At 47.0% G+C, this 12,008-nt stretch overlaps 1 long non-coding RNA gene and 1 pseudogene across 1 annotated transcript in view; one reads left to right on the forward strand and one right to left on the reverse strand.

Moving 5' to 3' along the window:
* Positions 1–12,008, forward strand: part of LOC146754516 (uncharacterized) — a 375,770-nt gene that overhangs the window by 50,991 nt on the left and 312,771 nt on the right. The gene's annotated exons all lie outside the window — the stretch shown is intronic.
* Positions 10,621–11,554, reverse strand: LOC146754517 (olfactory receptor 14J1-like; annotated as a pseudogene).

Here is a 12,008-nt window from a genome sequence, read left to right on the forward strand (position 1 = left end):
GTGTGTGAGAAGGGCCCAGTCTGAACAAGCAGTCAATCCCAATGAAACTCTCAACTTCAGATCTCTGAGTTCCAGAGCCCTCCTGTGCACACTCTCCCATAGTTCGATGTCCTTTATATTCTGTATTGCCCAGAAGTGCACCCAGTGTTCCAGGTGAGACTGTAGCAATGCAGAGTAAAGAGGGACAACCCTTTCCCTCACCCAGCTGGCAATAAATTGCCTGATGCACTCTAGGGGACCGTTGGCCTTCCTGGCTGCCTGGGCACACTGCTGCCTCACTTAAAATTTTATGTTGACAATGACCCCCAATCCTTTTCAGTCAGACCTCTCTCATGTGTCCCATATCCAGTCAGTGTGTATGTCCAGTGTTGCCCATACCCAGGTGCACAATCAAGCACTTGCTCTTGTTATGCGTTATGCACTTGGTGCTTAGTACCAACTGGTACCCACTTCTCTGACTTGTCCACATCTCTCTGCAAGTCCTCTCCACCCTCAGTGGAGGCAACAGCACCTCATCATCTGGTCTCATCAGCAGACTTGCTCAGAACTTCTTCTAGTCCTGCATGCAAGTCATCTGCATAAACATGAAAGGAAAGTGGCCCTAAAATGGAACCCTGGGGAACTCTGACAGTGACGATCTACCAGCCCGATGGAACCCACTGACTATAATCCTTTGGGACAGAACTACTGGCCAACTGCTCACCCACCACTGCTGGTGAACCTGAATAGCAAAATGTCAGCGTGCTGGGACAAAAAGACAAACACCAAAATGGTTACATATAGCTGCATCAATTTATTGCCCAAAAAGCCATGCTATTATAGGAGACAGACAAGGGCATCCAAAAATCACACACGCTAATTGGAGGAAAGCTACTGCAATAACAGCCCTATAACCCCCCTTCAAAGTCACGACCCATTCATTCTTTTCCTAGAGATGTCCTTGGTTCTCATGCAATTTATCCTGCTCCATAGCTGCTGATCTGTGAACTCCTTATCTCAATCCATGGCTGCTGCTCTGTAAACTTCTTCTTGTATTAAAACACACCAGGTTCTCTTTCTGTCTAGCCATATGCAGGAATTTCTGTGCAGAAGGGTGCTGGAGAAATAGTATCAAAAGCTCTACTGAAATCCTCAAGGATTACATCAACTGCCTTCCCTTGTTCAGCTCAATGGATAAAGGTGTCATTAAAAGACCTGAAATTAAATAGGACCTTCCCCACTGTATCTTGTGTTGTCTGTGACCAATGACAGAATTGTCCTTCAGCTGTTTTTCCATAACTCCCACCATCATTTTCTCCATAATTTTACCAGGCACTGGAGTGAGACTGACAGGTCCATAGTTGCCCATGTCATCTTTCTTGCTCTTCCTTACGAGGAGACAACATTTGCCAGCTTCCTGTCAACTGGTATGACCCTAGAATTATTAGATGCCATTGAAATGCGAGCCCAGAGCATACTAAAGTGTCGTCAGTGCAAGAACGTTGATGTGCCATAGCTTTGCAATGCCTTGAAATCCAGACTATGCCACAGATGGAGCAGAGAGGAAAATCTGCCACTTCTGTTCTGAGCTCATCCTTTCGGTAAGCTGAATATCACTACGTACTTCATGGGGACAGGTGCAAAAGACACACTGGGTGCCCTAAGCATGGGGCTGTGGTGGTATTTAGGATGGCCAAGAATACCTCCATTCTGGCCCTCTGCTGATGCTCCAGAAGGAGGTGTCTATCTCAGAGCTTTTCCCTCACAGTTTGCAAGCACTAGCACACAACTAGGATCACCCCAGGCACCTTGGGCATCACTGAGATTCTGTGTATGAGCAATGCAGTCCCTGCTGAATAAGGACCAAGAATTCGGATGAGGGACTCACACACAGACACCTCACTGTGCACATCTGAAATCAGCTAGGTGAACTCCCAGCTCTCGTGGTTCTTTGAGGAACTGATCCCAATTCAGCCCCACATTTTCCATCTGAGGATGAGATGCCTAACCCTAGAGTAAAGATGGGATGGTCTGATGATAACAGGACTAATGGAAATGGATTTAAATTAAAAAGGGGAGACATAGGTTAGATGTGAGGAACCTATATTTTACACAGCAACACTGGAAAAAGTTGCCCTTAGAGGCTATACATGCCAGATGGATGGTATTCTGGGTTTACTCTGTTTTTACCCTCACGTCAGTCCAGGTTTCTACTCATAATTTTCCCTACGTGAACTCATGTTTTACTCAAGGTTGTACTCACAATTTACCATTAGTGTGTTTGATCAGGAGATGGGCTGGTGGAGTGAATTGCTGGCATCCCCTAGGGAAGGCTGCTAGGCAGATACCGCTAGAAAAGTGGTTGACTCCCTGCCCTGTCACAGTCGGACAGACCTGACTGATGAGGAGGGTTGGAAGAGTGTCCCAACTTGACGTCACAGGGTCCCCTTTCTTCCTAGCACTCTACCCCTGCTCCCTCTAAGCAACAGGTTTGAGACTTTGAAAACTGAAGGAGATAAGAATTGGGAGGCAATGGAGGATCTGCCTAGGAGGGAGCCTAAGGCAAGGCAGTCACTACCAAGCCTTGTGACTTCCTCTGCCATGAAAGAAAGAAGGGTGGTCGTGGTGGGTGACTCCCTTCTCAGAGGAATAGAGGGCCCCATACGCAGACTGGACCCAAGCCGTAAAAAAGTCTGCTGCCTTCCTGGCTTCAGGTCAGGGACATAATGAGGAAACTTCCAATGCTGGTTAGGTCCACTGATTATTTTCCACTACTCATAGTTTAGGTGGGCAGTGATGAAATTTCTTAGAGAAGCATACAAACTATGAAAAGATATTTCAGGAATTTAGGCCATTTAGTTCACACAACGGGAGATCAAGTGATTTTTTGTTCTATACCTTCAGGGGCAGTGAGGGACACGGAGCAGGCTTGGAAAGCAAAGCAATGAACAATTGTCTCAGAGGTTGGTACTGAGCCAGAAACTTCGGATTCCTTGATCACAGGGCAGTTTACTTGGCCCATGGCCTGTTATCCATGAATGGAACCCAACTGTCTCAAAGGGGGAAATGAATCCTAGCACAGAAGTTAGTGGGGCATAACGAAAGAGCTTTAAACTAGCTACGATGGGGGAGGGGACAAAACAGGGCTCACCAGAGATGAGCCTAGGGGAATGCTGCTTGAGCTGGGAGAGAGGCAGATGCCTCAGCTGAAGTGCATCTACACCAACGCACACAGCTTGGGCGACACGCAGGAGGAGCTGGAAGCAACTGTGCATCTGGCCACCCGTGACCCAGTCGCTATTACCGACCCATGGTGTGCCCACTGCCATGACTGGAGTGCTGTGATGGATGGTTAAAAGCTCTTCAGAAGGGATAGATGAGGAAGGAAGGGTGGTGGTGTGGCCCTTTATATTAAAGAGAGTTTTGATGTTGAAGAGCTTGGGCTTCAGAACCATTAAGACAAGTGCATGTTTGTAAGGATCAGGGGAAAGTCCTGTAGGTGTGACATCTTGCTAAATGTCTCTTATAGACCGCCTAATGAAGATGAATTGATGGGTGAGGCATTCTATGAGCAGCTTACTGAAGTCACACGATCGCCAGCACTCATTTTCTTGGGAGACTTCAACTTCCCTGATATATGCTGGGAATATAATAATGAGCAGAGGAAGCAGTCCAAGAGGTTTCTAGATTGTGTGCCTCCGGTGGCGCAGTGGTTAAGGACACCACTTTGCAACACTGGAGACCCTGGGTTCGAATCCCCCTGTGGCGCAAGTGGTAGAAGTGCCACTCTGCTACACAGAGGCTCGAATCCCGGGGGTTGGACTCGATGATCTCTAAGGTCCCTTCCAACCTGCACAAGACTATGATACTATGATACTATGATTGTATGGAAGACAGCTTCCTTACGCAGCTGGTATGAAGGCCTACCAGGGATGGTTCCTTGCTAGACTTGCTCTTCACTAACAGTGAAGGACTGGTAGGAGTTGAGAAGGTTGGGGACTGTCTTGGGCAGAGTGGCCATGAAATGGTAGAATTCTCTATTCTTGGAGATGTCAGAAGGGTGACTAGCAAAACTACTATCTTGAACTTCTAGAGGGCGGACTTTGACCTGTTCAGGACATTTGTAGCATGGGTCCCTTGGGAGTCGCTCCTTATGGGTAAAGGGGTACAGGAAGCCTGGACACTCCTCAAGATGGAAATCTTAAAGGCACAAGATCAGGCTGTCCCTGAATGCCATAGCGTGAGCCATAGGGGAAGAAGACCAGTGTAGACGAACTGGGAACAATTGTTGAGACTCAGGAAGAAAAAGAGAATTTACGTTATCTGGAAGAAGGGACAGGATACTTGGGGAGATTACAAGGAAGTTGCTAAGGTATACAGGGAGGAAGTTAGGAAGGTACATTACTTCCCTGTCCCTTATTCCATGCCCAGAGCTTCTCAGCCATGTCACTGCCAACTGTAAGCTCCATGCAGAGGTCAAGTGGGACAAAAAGGGCATAGCCTTCTGCTGGGTGGATACAAGTGTTGGTTGAACCGGACGGGACAAAGCCCTCCTACCATTCCCTCCTGGGAAAATGGCCATGCCAAGAATGGCAGTCTGCCTCCTCCATGACCCCATCTGAAATGCTCCTGCACTGATTGATTAAAGGGTTTTAAACTAGGTCCGAAGGGCGAAGGGCGGGGAATTGGATTTGACAGAGAAGGGCTGAGGGCTGTTGTTGCTGTTGGAGATTGCAGGGAAAGCCTCTGAGTTGTTCCATAGGATCGTGTGAGGATTCCTCAGTGAAGGTCTCGTTGCCAATATCCTGTCCTAAATCTTATTGTGTACCCTCTGGGGGTAACCCCAACCTGATGCTGCCCTAAAGTGCCTGTAGACCAGTGCAGGTAGCATGGGAAATAAACGGGACAAATCAAGAGAAAATCACAGAGCATTTCCTTTCATGCAGGCTGCTGCTTCTGAGCAAGGCCCTGAACATCAGTACCACTGTGTAGATGCAAGGCCCAGCCAGGCTAAATCAAAACATGCTTCTGGAAGGGGATGCTTTCTGAAGAATCTTTACACTAATGAGAGGACCACAAACATTCACTCAGTGAACTCCAAATCTCTGTGCCTTTGCAGGCCTAGGGTCTTGTTTGGCTCTCAGCGACATGGTGGGATGGTTCCCACCTCTGAACTGTAGCAGAGCAGATACTGACTCTTTATGACGAATGGCCAAGGACGATTAGGAAAGGCTGCTGCTCTTTGTGAGAGTGCACTGAGCTCTGCCTGGGGATGGCAGAGGAGCCAGTTGAGAACTGATGGAAAGGGCTCAGAGAGGAGAGCAGCCGATTCTGTTCCTTGCTTCCTGATCAGGAAGAACAAGAAAAGGAGGACAAGCAGGTATCTGAGTTACAGCTGGGATGGAATTGTTTTCTTCAGACTGCCTGCTATGGTGCAGTGTTTTGTTTCTAAGAGAAAATCAACATTGATAACTCTCTGCTGTTTACCACTGCTGCTAAGCAGTGTTCTACAGAGCCAAGGCCATGGTCAGTGGAGGGCTCAAGAAGCTGGGAGGGAGCAGACTGCACAGAGCTGACTGGAAGTGGCCAAATGGATGTTTGGAACCACCTGACAGCAAGCAGAAATTGTATTGAAAGGAGTGGGAGTTCATCTCACTCTCTTCACTGCCCAGGGCCCAGCTGGGCATCAGTCTGGTGGTGCTGAGCAAGTGCTTGTGCATTAGCTGTTACATACTATTCCATGTAAACAGATATATAGTGATAACTACTACACTTCTCCTTTCATCTCTCTTAGTAAATTGCTTAGTTTCAACACACAAGTTGAACTTTTTTTTCCCAGTTCTCTTCCCCATCGTGCTGGGAAGGGGCAGTGCACAAAGCACTGTGTGCTGCTGAGCCATATGCTGGGTTCAGCAACCACCATCATTTTGGTGCCTGATGTGAGGCTCCAAGGGTTGAGATAACAGCACATCTGTCCAGAGCGAGATGACACAGGGCTTTGTGGGAGCTGGATAACTGCTGGCCATGGTGCTGATTGCTTCCCTCTTTGTGGAGATCGTTGAACCTTCTCAGGAAGCTTCACCGCACATCTCCTTGCTTGGTGTTTGTTTTCCCTGCTGTATTATTCGTCAGCTCTGGATGCTGGATTAGGTTATTTATTTTGCTATGCTGTTTGACTTTGGTTATGTCATGACAAAACTTGTAGCTGACAAAATGAAGTTTTGTGCAAATTCATCTCAGTTGTCATCTTTGGGTTTTGGAAGCAATATTGTATGGCTCCTATATTTCTTCATTGATGATCTTGATGAGGGAATTGAGTGCATTCGCAGTAAGTTTGCAGACGACACCACGTTGGGAGGGAGTGTTGATCTGCCTGAGGGGAGAAGGGCACTACAGAGGGACCTGGATATACTCGATCGATGGGCCAAGGTTAACGGCATGAGTTTCAATAGGGCCAAGTGTCGGGTCCTGCATTTTGGTCACAACAACCCCTGGCAAACCCTACAGGCTTGGAGAGCTGTGGCTGGAAGTCTGCCTGATGGAAAGGGACCTTGGTGTTCTGATGGACAGTTGGCTGAACACGAGCCAGCAGTGTGCCCAGGTGGCCAAGAGGGCCAATGGCATCCTGGCTTGGATCAGGAATGGTGTGATGAGCAGGACTAGGGAAGTCATCCTGCCCCTGTACTTGGCATTGGTGAGGCTTCACCTCGAGTACTGTGTTCAGTTTTGTGCATCTCAGTACAAAAATACATGGAGGTGACTTGCGGAATCAAACTCTATAATCCAAAGATGGGTTTTAAAGCAGGTATGTTTATTCCAGCGTTGCGCAGCGCCGGGTGCAAGGGGGATAGCTCCACCAAACTTGCACACCGTAAGGAGAAAAGTGTGTTACAGATAAAGGTCAAGCTAATACATAATCAATAGTCTCCTCCTCAGTTTGATTACTTATTCATTACATTCCCTATGGCCCCATTCCTCACAACCCCATTCCCTCATTCCCCCTGACCCCATTCCCCGCGACCCTTGCCGTTGTTTTGGGGTGAAATTCTTCTTCTGTTTTCTTCTTGGTGTTATCTGCTGCTATCGTTCTCCCACATCAGCATCATCTTGCCCGGGGGTATCTAATCCTTCTTCTTGTCAGAGGTCTCCGGACAGTTTCTTCTTATCTTTATTGCCCTCTACTCTGGTTTTCTTTTGACTAAGTGTCTGTAATTCCCCTTTTCCCTGCCCTTTTAAATGTAAATTATCTACAGTTATTCTTTGTCTTGGTTTCTGTGAAGTTCCCCTTTCCCTTTCTATAGCAAAGTTTTACCTTACCACCATTTTGAGGCTTTGCTCACTCTTCAGAGGTACTGGAGAAGGTCCAGAGAAGGGCAACGGGACTTGTGAAGGGCTTGAAAATCAACCCTATGAGGTGAGGCTGAGGGAGCTGGGGCTGTTTAGTCTGGGAAAAAGGAGGCTGAGGGGAGATCTTATCGCTCTCTTCCAGTATCTGAAAGGTGCATACAGTGAGAGCGGGGCAAGACCCTCAGCCTCCCTCTCACTTCTTCTTTCCCTGGAGCTCCAGAGCTAGTTACAATAGCTCCTGAGGATTTTGACTATCCATGGGATGCTTAAACCAGCATGCCCCCATTGCTATGTTGCTATGTGTCGTTAATGTGTTTCAGGTTATGTCTCAGATCAAAAAATTATTCAATTGCGTCACTGAGAGATCTGCCCCAAGGCGATTCCTGTGGTGATTCCATAGATATGCATATCTATTAGTAACGATGCGCATGTTTGCAACTGCCTATATGATATGTATGTGAAAGTATACTATATATATCATATATGTATATATGCATATGTCATAATTATTATCCTTTTCTGTTTCTCTGTCTTCGTAAATAGCTTTAACCTGGTAAATCCTAAACCACAGCACTGCCCTGATTCCCTTACAGATCTCCATGGGACTCTTGAATCTGAAATGGTTCACGCAGAGAAGAGCACCAGGAGATCCTGAGGTCTTCTCAGGGAGCAGTTCCTGTGGTATATTCCTTACACCAGATTAGGAAGAGGCCTCCAGTTCTTTGGTCCTGCTCTGAAAAGGCCATCTTATTACAACAGTGCCAACAAGGAGACCAGCACTGACACAGCTGTTCATATTGCTGGCTACTGACTGCAGCCCCGGAGTGTTGCTGTAGAGACCACAGGACTGTTGTCAGACACACAAGACCTTCAGGTTTCCACAAATGAATGGTCCTGAGAGCACTGTGGCAGTGTAAAGAGAGCAGGAATGAAAAGAGCGTGTTGTGCTGCTGTCTGTGGCTGTACCTCCCCCAGACCCAAACAAGGTAGGAAGATAAGAAGAGAATAAGAAAAGTCTATTTAGAAAGCATTTATTTATCACTTAACCTATCCAGGTAATCTGGATCAATGTTTACATGAGCTCTTGGAGAGCAAAAATAGAAAGTAGTTAGGAAAAAATGTGAAATAATTTTCAACATTTTTCTGCAGATTCCTGTATCACAGAAAATCAAACCATCAGATATACATGAAAGATAAAGAACCATCACAGGGAATCATGTGAGGAAGATATGCACTTTATGGAAGCTGCAATAGTGCTTATTGCAACACCTTCCTGAGAGTGTGCTTGATCTCCCTGTTCCTCATGCTGTAGATAATAGGGTTCAGTGTTGGAGGAACCACTGCATACACAAGTGCCACTGTCATATCAAGGACTGGGGAGGAAATGGAGGGGAGCTTCAGGTAGGCAAAAAAGCCAGTGCTGACAAACAGGGAGACCACAGCCAGGTGAGGGAGGCATGTGGAGAAGGCTTTGTGCCGACTCTGCTCAGAGGGCATTCCTCCACTGGGAATGGGGCAGTGCACAAAGCACTATGTGCTGCTGAGACACCTGTTGGGTTCAACAACCACCATCATTTTGGTGCCCGATGTGGGGCTCCAAGGCTTGAGTTAACAGCACATCTGTCCAGAGCGAGATAACACAGGGATTTGTGGGAGCTGGAGAATTGCAGGCCATAATGATTATTGTTTCCCTATTGGTGGAGCTTGTCCCAATAGCTCCTGAGGATTTTGACTGTGGGATGCCCAAACCAGCACGCTCCCAATGCTACGTGTCATTAATGTGTTTCAGGTTATGTCTGAGGTTAAAATATCATTCAGGAATATCACTGAGAGATCTGCCCCAAGGTGAGAAGGCTCTGCATGGCTGGGGGTGTGGGAAAGACTGGGCAGCTGCCTGGAGCGGTGGGAACACCCAGGGCTTTGGAACTTCATCTCCAAGCAACTGCAGGATCCTGAGAAACTGGTAGAATATTTGGGGCAGGTCTGCTGTGGTCCTGGTAATCCTAAAGAGACACACATGACTGCAGTGTACCAGATCCAGAGAGCTGGATCTGCTGACAGTGCTGCAGCCTCTGCAACTCCTGACACAGACACTGCAGCAGCTCCAAGGTTTTGCTACACATCCTGAAGTTGCTCCAAGCTCTGGGAAAGATCCCGCTGTCATTCCACCCTCATAATGAGCTCTGCATTCACTCCTGCTACAGGTCCAGTAGCTGTTCCAAGTATTGCTATAAGAAAATGAAACAAATGCCTCCCAAGGAAGATGCACTGTTTCAGGAGGTACAGCCCTGTGGTCTCTCCAACACCTGCAATGAGCCCAGTGGCTGCTCCAACTTCAGTCCCAGGTCCTGTGGTGATTCCAGCTCTGGCAATTAGCTCTGCATTTGCTCTAACTCCGGCAACAGCCCAACAGCCTCTCCAGTTCCTACAGTGAACCCTGTGGCTGTTAAAACCCCTGTAAAAGGTCTTGGACTTGCAAAAAGATATGCATATAAATCATTATCTATGCATATGTGTTTGCAAATGAATATGTTGTATATATGTAGTAATATAATATATATTTTATATGTATAAATATATTTCTCATAATTGTTATACTTTCTCTTTTTACCACAATGCGTATAATTTAAACCACAACACTGAGTCTGTCCCCATCTTGAGTCCTGTCTTAAGTCTGTCCCAGTCACTCAGTGAAGAGCACAAAAAGATCTCAAGGTCTTCTCAGGGAGCAGCTCCTGAGGTATATTCCTTACACTGGCTTTGGAAGAGGCCTCCAGTTCTCTGGTCCTGCTCTGAAGGGGCCCTCTTGTTATGGCAGTGCCAGCAAGGAGACCTGCTCTGAAGCAGCCGTTCGTATTGCTGGCTACTGACTGCAGCCCCAGAGTGCTGCTGTAGAGAAAAAACGACTGTTATGAGAGACACAAGACTTTAAGGCCAGAACAAATGAGAGGACTTGTAAAGAGAGGCATTGTAAAGAGAGCAGGAAAGAAAAGAGCATGTTGTGCTGCTATCTGCGGCTGTACCTCCCCAGACCCAGACAAGGTTGAGAAGAGCTAAGGAAAAGTCTACTTTGAAAGCTTTTTAGGTACCTCTTAATCTATTCAGTGAATCTGGTTCCATGTTTACATGAGATCTTGGAGAAAGAAAATGGAAAGTAGGTAGGAAAGAAGTGAAATAAATTTTTATTTATAAGTTCAATAACATTTTTTGTGGGTTGCTATATCACACACAATCAGTCACAGATGCATAAAATATAAAGAGCCATCACTGGAAATCATGTGAGGAAGATGTGCTTTATTGAAGCTGGAATACTACAAATTGCAACACCTTCCTGAGAGCGTGCTTGATCTCCCTGTTCCGCATGCTGTAGATAATCGGGTTCAGTGTCGGAGGAGCCACTGCATACAGAGATGCCAATGTCAGATCCAGGAGTGGGGAGGACATGGAGAGGGGCTTCAGGTAGGCAAAAACAGCGGTGCTGAGAAAGAGGGAGACCACGGCCATGTAAGGGAGGCATGTGGAGAAGGCTTTGTGCCATCCCTGCTCAGAGGGCATCCTCAGCACAGCCTTGAAGATCTGCACATAGGACACAACTATGAAAACAAAGCACCCAAAGGCTAAACTGGCACTAAAAATGAGAAATGCAATTTCCCTGAGATTTGATTCCGAGCAAGATAGCTTGAGGATTTGGGGGATTTCACAGAAAAACTGGCTGACAACATTTCCATGGCAGAGGCAGTGAAAACGTACTGGCAGTGTGCAGCAGTGAATAGAGAAGCACAGTGCCCCAGGCAGCTGCTGCTATTGTGGCACAAGCTCTGCTGTCCATCAAGGTCTTGTAGTGCAGGGGCTTGCAGATGGCAATGTAGCGGTCATAGGACATGATGGCGAGAAGGGAGTACTCTGCTGACAAGTAGAAGGAAAAGAAAAAGAGCTGTGCAGCACATCCTGCATAGGAGATGGCTCTGGTGCCCCAGAGGACGTTAGCCAAGGCTTTGGGGAGAGTGGTGGAGATGCAGCCCAGGTCGAGGAGGGCCAGGTTGAGGAGGAAGAAGTACATGGGGGTGTGCAGGCGGCGGTCGCAGGCTACGGCTGTGCTGATGAGGCCATTGCCCAGGAGAGTAGCCACGTAGATGCCCAGGAAGAGCCAGAAGTGCAAAAGCTGCAGCTGCCGCGTGTCTGCCAACGGCAGGAGGAGTAACTCACTGATGGAGCTGCTGTTGGACATCTGTTGTTCCTGGTCTTGGAGTCCTGTTCAGAGTGCAGAAGATAATGACAAGTCCAGACCATTCTCAGAGACACTCCTTCTGCTATACTATAATATTTTTCTTTCCCTTAAGAAAATGTTCATTTAACTCCAGAACTTGTATTTATTTTCATGAATTTCACCATCCCTTAAGGAGTAGAAGATAAAGGAGATCTTACTTATTTCTCATTTCCTAATCACGTCCCAGCATCCTGGATATATTCCACTTTACTGCAGCTGTTCTTTGAGACCCCAGACCCAGCATCTGTGCACTTCAGTTTCTCTTAGAGAAATCTGCCTGTTTACAGGAGGAATCAAATATTAATATCCGCAGAATCCAATAAGTTAAACTGATTGTTTCCTTTTATTAAGGAGAGGCTGAAAGCACAACCTGTGTTTTCACCTTGCTCTCTGACTGTTCAGAGAACAAACGATG

This window comes from Coturnix japonica, chromosome W (genome assembly GCF_054131305.1).
Source record: "Coturnix japonica strain WE chromosome W, WE-NBRP24, whole genome shotgun sequence".
Taxonomy (NCBI): domain Eukaryota; kingdom Metazoa; phylum Chordata; class Aves; order Galliformes; family Phasianidae; genus Coturnix; species Coturnix japonica.